We start from the raw sequence: 12,397 nt of genomic DNA, 5'->3' as shown, positions 1-12,397 counted from the left end.
CTGCCCCTGGCTTTGATGAAGTCCATGGGCGACGGTAACCACTCATCATCAGGTGGGCCGTATGCTCGTCCGCCTACAAGGGCAATAAAAAATAAATAAATAAAAACACCTTGACGAAGAGCAAACAAACCTGTACATCATACGAATGCCCGAATTGCTTGTTGTGTGTTTGTTTGAATGTGGGAATCGAACCCAGGACCCTCGTGCGCAATAGTCAGGGCAGCTAACTACTGCACCACCGAGTCAGACTTATTATATAGAGTCGTATATAACGGCTGTCGAACCAGAAAGCACGACTTCTTCGCGGCAGATAACCGAGAATGTCTCACCTACCCAAACCCGCTAATGATATCTCTTAGCACTAGTATATGACCATTCTAACCGGTGCCATGTAGGCGGGCTTCGGATAGCCTACCGACCGACAGGGTTGGTGGTCGTGGCGCCGACGACCGCCGGTCCAGCTTCTCAAGGGGGAGGGTGATGGGAGAGGTGTGCTCCACACTAAACGCTTCACTTTCCGTCCTTTGCCTTTTCATGAGTTCTGTCTCATGCGAGGTTTGGACGCTGGTTGTTGAGTGACAGGAGGTTTTAGTCGTTTCGACTCCGACATGCCCCGTCCTCCATCTCCAGTGGAGGGCGAAAGTATGGCGATTTCCTCATGAATAAAAAAAGCACTAGTATATACCCATTTTCTAAGAGTTAATACAAATCTTATTGCCCTAGGTTAAAAACAAGTCTTCTGAGCATAGATCTTCCTAATCTTTTCTAGACGATTCCACATAAACTCAAACATTTCGCATATCTACCTGGAATCTTCAACAGTTACTCCTGAGTTAGTACGTAAAGTTTTTGACTTCATCTATTATTCATTCAGCGAAGCTCCATAGGCAAGCTTTTACGCACTTTCGGTTTGAGACGAGGTGGAATAATGAGCGAGAAATATACTTGTTTGTGAATCTAGACTCGTACGGAATAAGTGAAAAGAAAAGTATGTACCTATGTGATATTAAAGAATGTTGAATGGATTTCTGAGCAGAACAGTGTATGTATAATATGATTGTGCAATTAGTAATATGTTATTTTTATTGCTTAGATGGACATGCGATGTTAAGCGGTCACCGAAGCTCATAGACACGAACAAATTTAATGCCGCCAACCACCATGAGACATGACTTCTGTGTCTCAATTATATATATATATATACAAGGATGGGCCGACCATTCAAACTGAAATACAGTAACGCTTCGCTGTAGGAATAAGCGGTGTAGTGGTACCTACCCATTCGGGCTCAAAAGACGCCTTACCATTAATAGTTATACTTTCGACATTAAATCAAACCGGTCGGCGGTCACCGTCCTCGCCGAGCCCGTCGCTTGCGATGAAGGGCTCGACGAGTAAATTAACCCATAGACACACCACACTGAATTTCTCACCCGATCTTCTCAGTGGGTCGTTTCCGATCCGGTGGTAGATCTGCGAAGCATTGCTCTTGCTAGGGCTAGTGTTAGCAACACTCCCGGTTTGAGTCCCGTGAGCTCATCTACTAGCCCGGTTACGCTGACATAGTCTCTCAAGGCTATCAGCTCAGGTAGGGAAAAAAAACCTAGTTACGTATTTTGTCTCCTCGGTATACTACATCGAGACGGTCTATCTTGCGATGCACCGGTATTCGAATCTCAGGCGGGTACCAATTTTTCTAATGAAATACGTACTCAACAAATGTTCACGATTTACTTCCACGGTGAAGGAATAACATCGTGTAATAAAAATCAAACCCGCAAAATTATAATTTGCGTAATTACTGGTGGTAGGACCACTTGTGAGCCCGCGCGGATAGGTACCACCACCCAGTTCCACCACCCATTTCTGCCGTGAAGCAGTAATGCGTTTCGGTTTGAAGGGTGAGGCAGCCGTTGTAACTATACTGAGACCCTTAGAGAGCCTACCCATCTATTTTATGGACCTGGTTATTAAAAGTTTTATTCGGTAAGAAACATTCTCTGTTACTACACTAAATAACGCTTATTCGTCGTGCACTTGATAAATATATCAACAGTTAATGACATCGCTAATTACCATTATTCGTAATTAAATGACAATGGCGATACGATAATAAACTACTCAGAGTAACTGTCCAATGAAAGCGCCTTCGCGAAACAACGGTAATTTTGACGTTCGTTACACAGATACTCATCGCCGCTCACAGCGTCGGGGAAGCGACGTGGAGCAAAACATTAAAGAGAAAGGCTTCGTCTTGTACATTCTCGAAGTTGCTAAAATAACTATTAACTTAAAACTAGTGATCGCCCGGTAGTCGAAATTCGACTATAATTAATTGAACTTGCGGATAATAACATGTACGTTTAGGTTAGGAATATTGTGTTCTTTTTTTTATAATAAATGAATGAAAAACATTAATTGAAATTAAGCATAGGTTTGTACACTATTATGAATCTATGGTCAAAGACTAATAGACTTCTATAATCACAGATTTCACTAAGGCTACAATAAAGACAAATAGCATAATAGAAAAACAATATTAATCTATTCACAACTTGACCAGACTTTAACAATAAACAAAAGAGTATATATGCGTGTGTGGGTGTGTGTATGTGTCAAATACATGTTGGTGTGTGTAATGTTTTCTTTGTTGGTTTAATGTATTATGCATTACTTTAAAAAAATATTAGCATTATGCACTCCTTCTCTATATTCTCTATAAGTGTGTAAAATTTCATACTCCTCCGTCCGCGCAATTTTCGTAAAAAGTTTTTTGCTTCACGTATTAATATATAGATTAATTAGGAATAGTTGATGTCGCGTTGAAGCCGTTGAATGCAAAGTGAAAAATATTTATGAACCCAATGAATACTGTTTACGCAGTTTTTATAATATCAAAGCGTGTTTAAACCCTAATAATGAAGTCATACGTGGGTGACTGATTCAACATTGTTTACATAAAAAACATAATGTTTACAACATGTTACGAATTCACAAATCAAATCATATTATTGTCTCTGTAGAGATGTCGAACACATAAATTACGCATTGAAATTAATGTGATTAATGCCGTGTTTGATCAGTTTGTTTACCCGATATTCGATGGAAATGTTCGAGGCAGATTTTGTTATATATGCTTGGATGACCTGCAAATAAAAATATTGTAAGCTTGCCACGATTTCGAGTGTTTTGATGGTATGTATAATAATCTTCCGTGGAGTACAAAAAACTGTACCGAGTTGGGTGAATGAACAAGCACACACACAAACATTTTTTGTATGATGAAGATTTTACAATGATTTTTGTTTCTATTAACCTTGATTAAAGGTTACATACATTATTTACTTACATATATGATATTAGATTCTCTTTGTTTTATAATTTTGATAATTGTTATTTTTTTTTAAATATGAGGTTTTAAATATAAGAATAGTCCGTCTAACCCGTCTTTGAAGAAAGATGATCAGTCTTAACATAATGTAGTATAATAGCTGTCTGATTCATTGCGGTGGGTCGTGTTTCCCATCCGGTCGTAGATTCTGCGAAGCACTGCTCTTGCTAGGGCCAGTGTTAGTATCACTCCGATTTGAGCCCCGTGAGCTCACCTACTAGTTAAGGTTACACTGAAATGTCCTCTCAGGGCTATCAGCTTAGGTAGGAAAAAACCCAAGCTACAACAAAATAGACATATTACCTCTTTCATATCGGGCGGATCGTCGCCTACCTGTAGGTTGTATGTGACAGTTACTAACAATAGCATAAAAGCTTTGATCGCACATTCAATATCGCTTTTATCTTTTTTCTCTACCTTTTTTGTACGTCACAATTTATTATATACAGTAAAAGCTCTTTATTCGCGCTTCCTTCATTCGCGTTTTCACTATTCGCGGATTGAATTGATGTGACCCACTTCCTACATTCGCGGCTAAAGATTTATTTATTCGCGGATCTAATCGGTACATCGGCAGATATACATGATTTTTTTTTATTGCTTAGATGGATGAACGAGCTCACAGCCCACCTGATGTTAAGTGGTTACTGGAGCCCATAGACATCTACAACGTAAATACGCCACCCATCTTGAGATATAAGTTCTAAGGTCCTCAGTATAGTTACAACGGCTGCCCCGCCCTTCAGACCGAAACGCATTACTGCTTCACGGCAGAAATAGGCAGGGCGGTGGTACCTACCCGTCCGGACTCACGAGAGGTCCTACCACCAGCGCTTTTCCATATTCACGGTTTCTATATTAGCGGCATATTTACCGAACATACATAACGCGAATATAGCTTTAACTGTACCTACACTAATTTCTTTTATTACGGAATAGCATTTTTAGGTATTGTCAGTAATCCTGCCCTGGTAATTCGACTCTGTGGTAATGATGCTTTTAAGTAGCTACGTAAGAATGTCCCCTATGCAAAATTAAGTCGAGTTTTTGGCTACGGGCGGGGTTTGAAGTGGTCGGGCACCGTCGTGTCGACACTTAGACACGTCGGCTTGAGTGGCCCTCCGGGTTTGACTAGATAAGGGTTGCTAATGCAAGATGATGATGATTCAATCGATCCCTTGCTCTACTGAATATATAAGTCTGAGACACTTACTCAGGGAGCGTCTTTGGAGCAGTATTTCCTGTCTATATCTGTCTAAGTTAGACTTGGCCAGCTAAAACTACCGTTCTAATGATTATATACATTTATTTCTAAAATTAATAATTAACCATTAATAGTAGACATGCGCTTTAATATTAGAGTGAACAAAAAACTTCAGAACAAGGGCTCATTGATTGAAGCGAATTTTTTTTAAGAAACTGCGGCGTATTTAATTTTCTTATTAATTAATGATTCATGGTTGTTAAGGCCCATATACCTCGCTGACTACTGTATTGGAGTTAATACTATTTCTGTCTTTAGGTACGAGAGATGTTTTAGAAAAAAAATATTGCTTAACTAATACGTGACGTAGAATTATTTTAAATTTTGCTAAACTGGAAATTAAATTACTCAGGGTAAAGATACGTTTCAAACACTAATAATAAAATTGAGAAACTCATATTTTTCAACGACGCACGATCTGAAAATCGAACTAAAAAAAAAATATACTGAAAATTTAAAGGTGAAAACTCTTCTTCTAAAACTCTCGTCCGACGCCAGTCGAACACAAATTACGAATTATAGAAACGTCTCGAACAAGATTCTCGCTCCTGGAGAATCGAACTTCGAAAATTCGAGAAGGATTTCTAGATTGGATCGTCGACGTCACTGAAAGAGCAGCGTGCATTCAACAAGCATTTGATTACTTACACGATTCTAAGCTATTTGGCGATGTCATTTTCCAAATTCAAATATCAAGAATTTTATGTCTATTTATGTGGTGTTAAGCTTCCCCAAATTTATAACAAATTCTTTTCCCACATTGAAATGATATTCCAATTACTATGACAACTGAGAAGATCCAGGCGAGAAACTCAGTGGGCTGTGTCTATGGGTTTATTCGCTCGGCGAGCCCTTCGTTGCAAGCGACGGGTTCGACGAGGACGGTGACCGACTCGATAGCGTAAAAGTTAAGCCAATTTTGTACGCAGTTGGAACAGCACCCCTAGCGGCAACGGTACGCAAACGATACCATTCCATACAAATATGAGTTAACTTTTACGCTATCGAGAACGTTAAAAAACTCGCACTAAGCACACTGACCGTCCATAGATAATAACAAAAATCGTTACATGAATGATGTAAGCACGATACAAAGCCGACTTCAATAATTCTCAGAAAAATAACGGCACCAGGTATCTAGTAAGAACTTGTGTTTGACAACACATTGGAAGTGTCAACTGTCCACTTAACACCAGATGGGCCATAAATTTTTATTATTTTGAATACAAATTTGTGTGTATAGAAATTATTATCGTATTATTTAGTATATTTATGTCTGTATATATCATGGTATCATTTTCTTTAGTTTTAGCGAGCCGGAGAAATGATTTAAACCGCTTTTACGATATAATCTTGCATTTTTATTGTGACTAAATTATTTACGACGCCTCGAACACGTGCTAATTCTAAATTTATATGATTGTATTTTATAAACCTATGTATGTCACACCTAATCTTCTTGCGTAATATATCTTGTTTTTGTTCAGCGTTTGTTAGCAAGAAATGGCTTTGAGCGATAAGACCGCCTATTGTACTTTTGTATTATGATTTCTTTTTTTTCCTACCTTAGCTGATAGCCTTAAGAGGCTATATTAGCATAACCGGGCGAGTAGGTGAGCTCACGGGGCTCAAACCTGACGTTGTTGCTAACACGAACCCTAGCAAGAGCAGTGCCACGCAGAATCTACCACCGGATCGGAAACGCGACCCACTGAGAAAATACGGCGAGAAACTGAATGGGCTACCGAGACCTTGATACTCGTGGCAGGGAATGGCATTCAGCTCGCGGTGTCTTTGGGTTCAGGTATCTCTGTAATACCAGCCGGACCGCGACCTTCTCTGCTTACGAAGGACGATAAAAATACTGATATTCAATATCACCTAAATATTAATATTATAATAATTACGGCCGTCTGGTGTAGTGGTAAGTGACATGGTCACAACACAAGGGGGTCGCGGGTTCGAATCCCGCCGTCTTTTTTTTATTGCCCTTGTAGGCAGACGAGCATACGGCCCACCTGATGGTGAGTGGTTACCGTCGCCCATGGACTTCAGCAATGCCAGGGGCAGGGCCAAGCCGCTGCCTACCGCTTAATACTTTCCACAAGCCTCTTTTAAAGAAGGACATGTCATAGTGGAGGGGAGCTCATTCCATAGCCGGATGGTATGTGGCAAAAAAGACCTCTGGAAACGTAATGTCGAGTATATAAATATAAGTGTCTTCTCCAGCGTTATGGATGTATATTAAATATATGTATGTGTATAAAAAAATCTTACATTTATTTCCGTTATCTGGTACCTGTAACACAAGTTCTTTACGAACTTACTACGGGACCAGTTAACGTGGCGTGATTGTTAGTAAATATTTATTTATTATTCTGTGGTACAAAGAGAACGAACTTCGAACGGAGTCATTAAGAGTTATTTTAAGCAAACACTGATCACCCTCGTGTAGTGCAACATTTTAACGTCACACCCACGTTTTTATCTTAACCGTCTTTATTTATGTATAGTTGTGCGTCTCAAGCGAGATAAGGTGGGGTTCTTGTATAGTCGCGGCCTTGAGCGAGAACGTTACATAAAATATAATATAATTATTATGTACCACTGGTTGTGACTGGTAGATAATCCATGATTTTACTAAAACGGAGCAATTGCTAAATAATAATCCCACTGTAAGTTACATACAGTTAATTTATTAATTAAAACCGCATTTGCGATTGAGCTGTGTTTTTTTAATTACTATTCCGGACATTTTTTACTGGTGGTAGGTCCTCTTGTGAGTCCGCACGGGTAGGTACCACCAACCTACCTATTTCTGCCGTGAAGCAATAATGCGTTTCGATTTTAAGGGCGTGGTAGCCGCTGTAACTATACTTTTTTTTTATGATTGAAGGATTACTGGTGGCGCGAAAGGCCTCCTTTCCCGTTTCATCAGGACAGGTGGGCGAGCAAAGGCTCAGCCAGGAGGGGTGGGATTTGCTAACAGCTACCCGAGCGCCTCCGAAGGAGACGTAACAGCTCAAGAGCAGTTGCTTCGTGAATGAATCTACAACCGGATCGGAATCGCGACCCGCTGAGAAGATTCGGCGAGAAACTCAGCGAGCTGATTCATGGGTTAGGTTGCACGGCGAACTCTTTGTCGAGTTAGACGAGTACGGTTAACCGTAACTATACTGAGACTTTAGAACTTATATCTCAAGGTGGGTGACGCATTTACGTTATAGATGTCTATGGGCCCCAGTAACCACTTAACACCAGGTTGTCTGTGAGCTCGTCCACCCATCTAAACTATAATAAAATTTAAAATAAATTATTTTACTTTACTTAAATGTTACTCGACAAAATTTTAATATTTTGTAAACTACCGTCAAAATGTGTATAAGTTTCTTGACATTTAAGGTCGTCTTTTTGTTCCTCTATAGCCTGGTTGGTGATTGTATTACCACGCCGACCGGTTTCGATGCTCGCTCGAAGTAAATTGACAATTTCTTGACATAGATTATGATACCAAAGCGACAGTAGCCAGTGTTAAGTTACATTCTCTATAATTAATTTGGTTCAGTCACATGCAAACCCAATTGTGAGTAAGTACATACTTTTATAATATACAGCTTTTGCCCGCGACTTTGTCCGTGTGGAATGGTTCACAGATAATGCTTTATTTTAGAACAAATTTGGTTAGCATAAAAACGTTATTGTGAGCCAACCTTAACATATAGACATATGCTGTCGCGGACTTTTCTTTTTAGATCTTTTAAAGGGGAACAATTCTGTCATACATTATTTTAGCGAAACTTTAACGGTTTCTGCAGCGCAAGCAGCGGAAGCTCTCAAAAGAGATAAAACCTGATTTTGAAACATTCTTTATTGGTGCTCCGCTTGTATTGATTGGTCTTAGCGTGATGTTATATAGCCTATAGCCTTCCTCAATAAATGGGTTTTTTAAATGATAACATCACCGTTGCTGACGTCATTTTCTTAATCATTATCATTGCCTTTCATAGTGACAGTAATTAAGACTTACTTGTCCAATGAATTCCATTTATTACATTTCAAGTGTACAACGATAACAACAGAGAGCTCCGCTCCGTTCGATTGCTCGAGCCGGAATGTTTTGAACGACAATAGTCAATAGTAGAAAGTGGTGATAGCTAAAGAAGAATTCTCTTGAATACCGTCTTAATCAGTTGTCGACATGCGTAATATTAAGGAAACAGTCAACTTTAACTATTTTTAGTTAACTAAATAGGGACGTTGCGCTGACACATAATATTCAATGTATTATATGATCAACCGTGGTTGATGAAGCTGAAATCATCCAGGGTTTCTATTATAAATATAAATAGTTTAAAAAAACTAAAAAAAGATGCTTTTATAGAAAATCCAACTAAAAAATAACATTTGTTGATGTTTTGAAGTGGGTCAAAATCATGTTCAAAGATTCCGTTATATACATACGCCTGAAGCTAATAAATAAAAAAGCGTATTAATAATGTTTGCAGTTATTTAACTTCGTCCAACCATTGTGGATTTTAGGGTGCATAATACGTAAGCAACTAGACTGATGCGTACTCTACTAAAATTCAATCTGTGATAATATAATAATGATCGTACAGGAGAGGCCTTTTTGCAATTGCTTACTTAATATAATGTTCGTTACATTACTTAATGGCGTTATTTACACCACTGACACCATAAACAAAAGAATCTAACAATTAGTAGCGATTTACAATAAATTCAACGTTCATTATTCTTGCGAAATATTAATTGGATGTTAGTGTGGGATCTCTGCGATCGAATTAACCCCAAATGACGTCACAGGTAATCCAGTCGGGTCATAGTTTCCGCGACAATGTTCGAACACAAGATTTTTTCCGGTACACTATTGTTATTATAACAAATATTCGCTATCGTGGTAGTGAATACAATACAGAAGCTGAAGCAGTTTTTGTATAAGTACCTATGTACTTATTAATTTTTTTTGTAGAATCGTTTCGAGGTAAACTAAGGATGCCCATCGGGTCCTGATTGGAACAATACAATTTTCTTTCTCCCTTTCTAAATCGCGACCGAAGTGCTTCTGACCCTCTAAGTAAATGAAAAAGACTACTGAATTCAATTTGCAAGACGTTTATTCATATACATTTGTTGCTTTTATAAAGTTTTATCAAGGATTTTTTTATAGCAATAAGTGAAATTGTTTTTATAGTAGACTGCTCGTGCTTATGAGAAATGAAAAAGTTGTGGGCATATTGTGAGGGTATTAGCGTGCAGATGTTCCGGTTTGGAGGCTGGGGGAATTGATTATACAATACAATATACAATAAGACTTCGACTTTATATCTGAAGGTGGGCGATAGCGTTCAGGTTGGATTTTTATTTTCTCTGGTAAATATTTAACATCAGGAGGGCTGTGAGCTCGTCTGCCAATATATTCGCCACATCAAGTATTTTTATCTAATTTGTCGACAATTGTGCTCTTTCACAGATGTTAAACGGTTAAAGAGTAAGAGAACCATTATTACAGGTTCAAACATTAGATTAACGAAACATAAAAATCATGTACTCATCTCTGTTCCCGCTAAAAATTTGGCAAAAAAAGTATACACTTTTTACTTTGTTCTCTTTCAGTGGTTCTCCTTCTTTTTTTCAGTATGACAATTCGGTTTTTCGGATGTCGTTATTACCTACCAGCGTTAAATACAATTGAGTGCAAGAAGTTCAGAAAATAGATATAGGTATGAACACTAGTTTCCAGTTCATCGATATCGATATTATTCTCCCAACTACAGACACGATACATGTTTACACCTACGTAAGTAATTTTCTTAACCTATTAAGAAACGATAATTATGGTAATTTTATGTTGGAATGTATGTAAATATTGGTATCTTTCCCTGAGTATTTCACACGTGATTCAATTTCATCTGATTAGAATTAAATTTTGCCGCGTATCAATGGTACCTTTCGGTTCTAGCAATAGTGCCTTGGTAATAGTATGTAATAAATTCTCGTCACTTATATCCAGCACTAGGGAAAAAAGGCAGCAGGAATATCACCACCCTGTCCATGTCATGCCATTATGTCATGAAATAATCATGATGCGGACTGTCAGAGCTTCGGAATGTAGAACAGCCGCATCGCAGAAGTGGAATTTACGTTGTGACAAGGGATTCCGTAGCTATTTATTTTAAAGCCGTTTCTATTCGTATTAATAAAAAGATATCTTTAATAGAATTTCAACAATAAATACTTGTATTAATATTCTATGGTATAACGGGCATAATATAAAATTAATTCGAAGAATGTAAAAATGAAATGAATGGACGCATTTTCCTTTGCCTTTAGTACGATAAGATATAAATTTTATCATTATAGGACAATGATTCTAAGCCTGCATAACCATCATTTTTATTAAGTATTGCTAATGCTAAGTTATGAAACTTAACGCATGAATTAAAACAATCAGAAACAACTTTCAAATCAGCTACCTTTGTAAATGGTTACATGAAAAAAAACTCTCATACCTTTTTCTACGATTCTCAACGAAACTTCCTTGGCATTCTCCAAAAAAAACCGTTCACAATGAACTTGGACACTTAATTTTATGACCAACAGCCATACATAATATGACACAAACAATTTCTTGTTTCCCGAGATGAATCACCTAAGAATTCGCTCGGCTTACACACGAAATCATTCACAAAACACACTTAAACACTAACAACATCACTATTTTCGATTTTCGTTTCGTTTTAACCAAATTTTAGTTGAAATTCGTTTGAAAGACAAAGTTTTCGAGGAGAAAAAAATACGCGCGACGCGATACCACACCGTCCTGTCCGGAGATTGACTGGTCGACTGCCACACAAGTATAACTTAACTAAATCAGAAGGCACTTCGTTGAGAAGCGAACCGAGCAATCGTCGGCTTCTTAATTTAGCCAGGTTGTACTGACGATGGCTATACAAAGTTATGTCAAAAAACTTTGATATCGTAGTTTAACGTTAGTACGTTACATTTCAAGTAATTTCACTCTTACAGAGTTTGTTTGGGATACCAAACAGCTAAATCACGGGGCTGTGCGTGTTTCAAACTTGATTTTGAACGTCAATAAAGGCTTTGTTGTTGTTAAAGTCACGGACTGCTTAGCGTTTACTACCAACCATTAATGTATTTGTTGCGGAGTTTTGTAAAATCAAGCTGGTCTCATGTTAAATTCATACACGGAGTGTGCAGCTGAATTTCGCTGCGCTATAAAAAGGAATAGTACCTACACCCTACCCCAGATATTTTTGTACCTGAGTAATTATTATTGCCTTGCCGTTTTTTGTTAAGATATACCCCAAAAATGCACCTGCTTTCTAATAAATTCGTAAATGCACACCATGATATAATAACAGCAGCATTATAACAATTAATGTCAATATACCTGGCTGATATTATTGTTTTACATTAGAAATTTACTTACATAGGATGAGAAAAGATTTAAATAGCCATATTTAAAATGATTTAATCATTAAATCCCCTGGGCACGCGTAGCAACAATTAAAACTGTAGTAGATATTATTAATAAATTACACAATTTTTTGGATTGGGTATATATTTTGCGGTAGGCAGCGGCTTGGCTCTGCCCCTGGCATTGCTGAAGTCCATGGGCAATGGTAACCACTCACCATCAGGTGGGCCGTATGCTCGTCTGCGTACAAAGGCAATAAAAAAAATAAAAAGTGTGTGTG

The 12,397-nt window shown here is 38.1% G+C and overlaps 1 protein-coding gene across 2 annotated transcripts in view; it reads right to left on the bottom strand.

Annotated features, from left to right (window-relative positions):
* kek5 (leucine-rich repeat, immunoglobulin-like domain-containing kekkon 5 protein) overlaps nucleotides 1-11,530 on the bottom strand; it is a 248,501-nt gene extending 236,971 nt beyond the window's left edge. For both annotated transcript variants that reach the window (XM_089739707.1, XM_089739708.1), the window contains exon 1: nucleotides 11,186-11,530. The gene's annotated coding sequence lies outside the window, so the exon portion shown is untranslated. The remainder of the gene's footprint in view (nucleotides 1-11,185) is intronic.
* Between the last annotated feature and the right edge of the window lie 867 nt (nucleotides 11,531-12,397).

Source organism: Bombyx mandarina, chromosome A1 (assembly GCF_030267445.1).
Source record: "Bombyx mandarina strain Sakado chromosome A1, ASM3026744v2".
In the NCBI taxonomy this organism is placed as follows: Eukaryota; Metazoa; Arthropoda; class Insecta; order Lepidoptera; family Bombycidae; genus Bombyx; species Bombyx mandarina.
The sequence above is the reverse complement of the archived record's forward strand: the minus strand, read 5'-3'. Positions and strand labels throughout refer to the sequence as shown.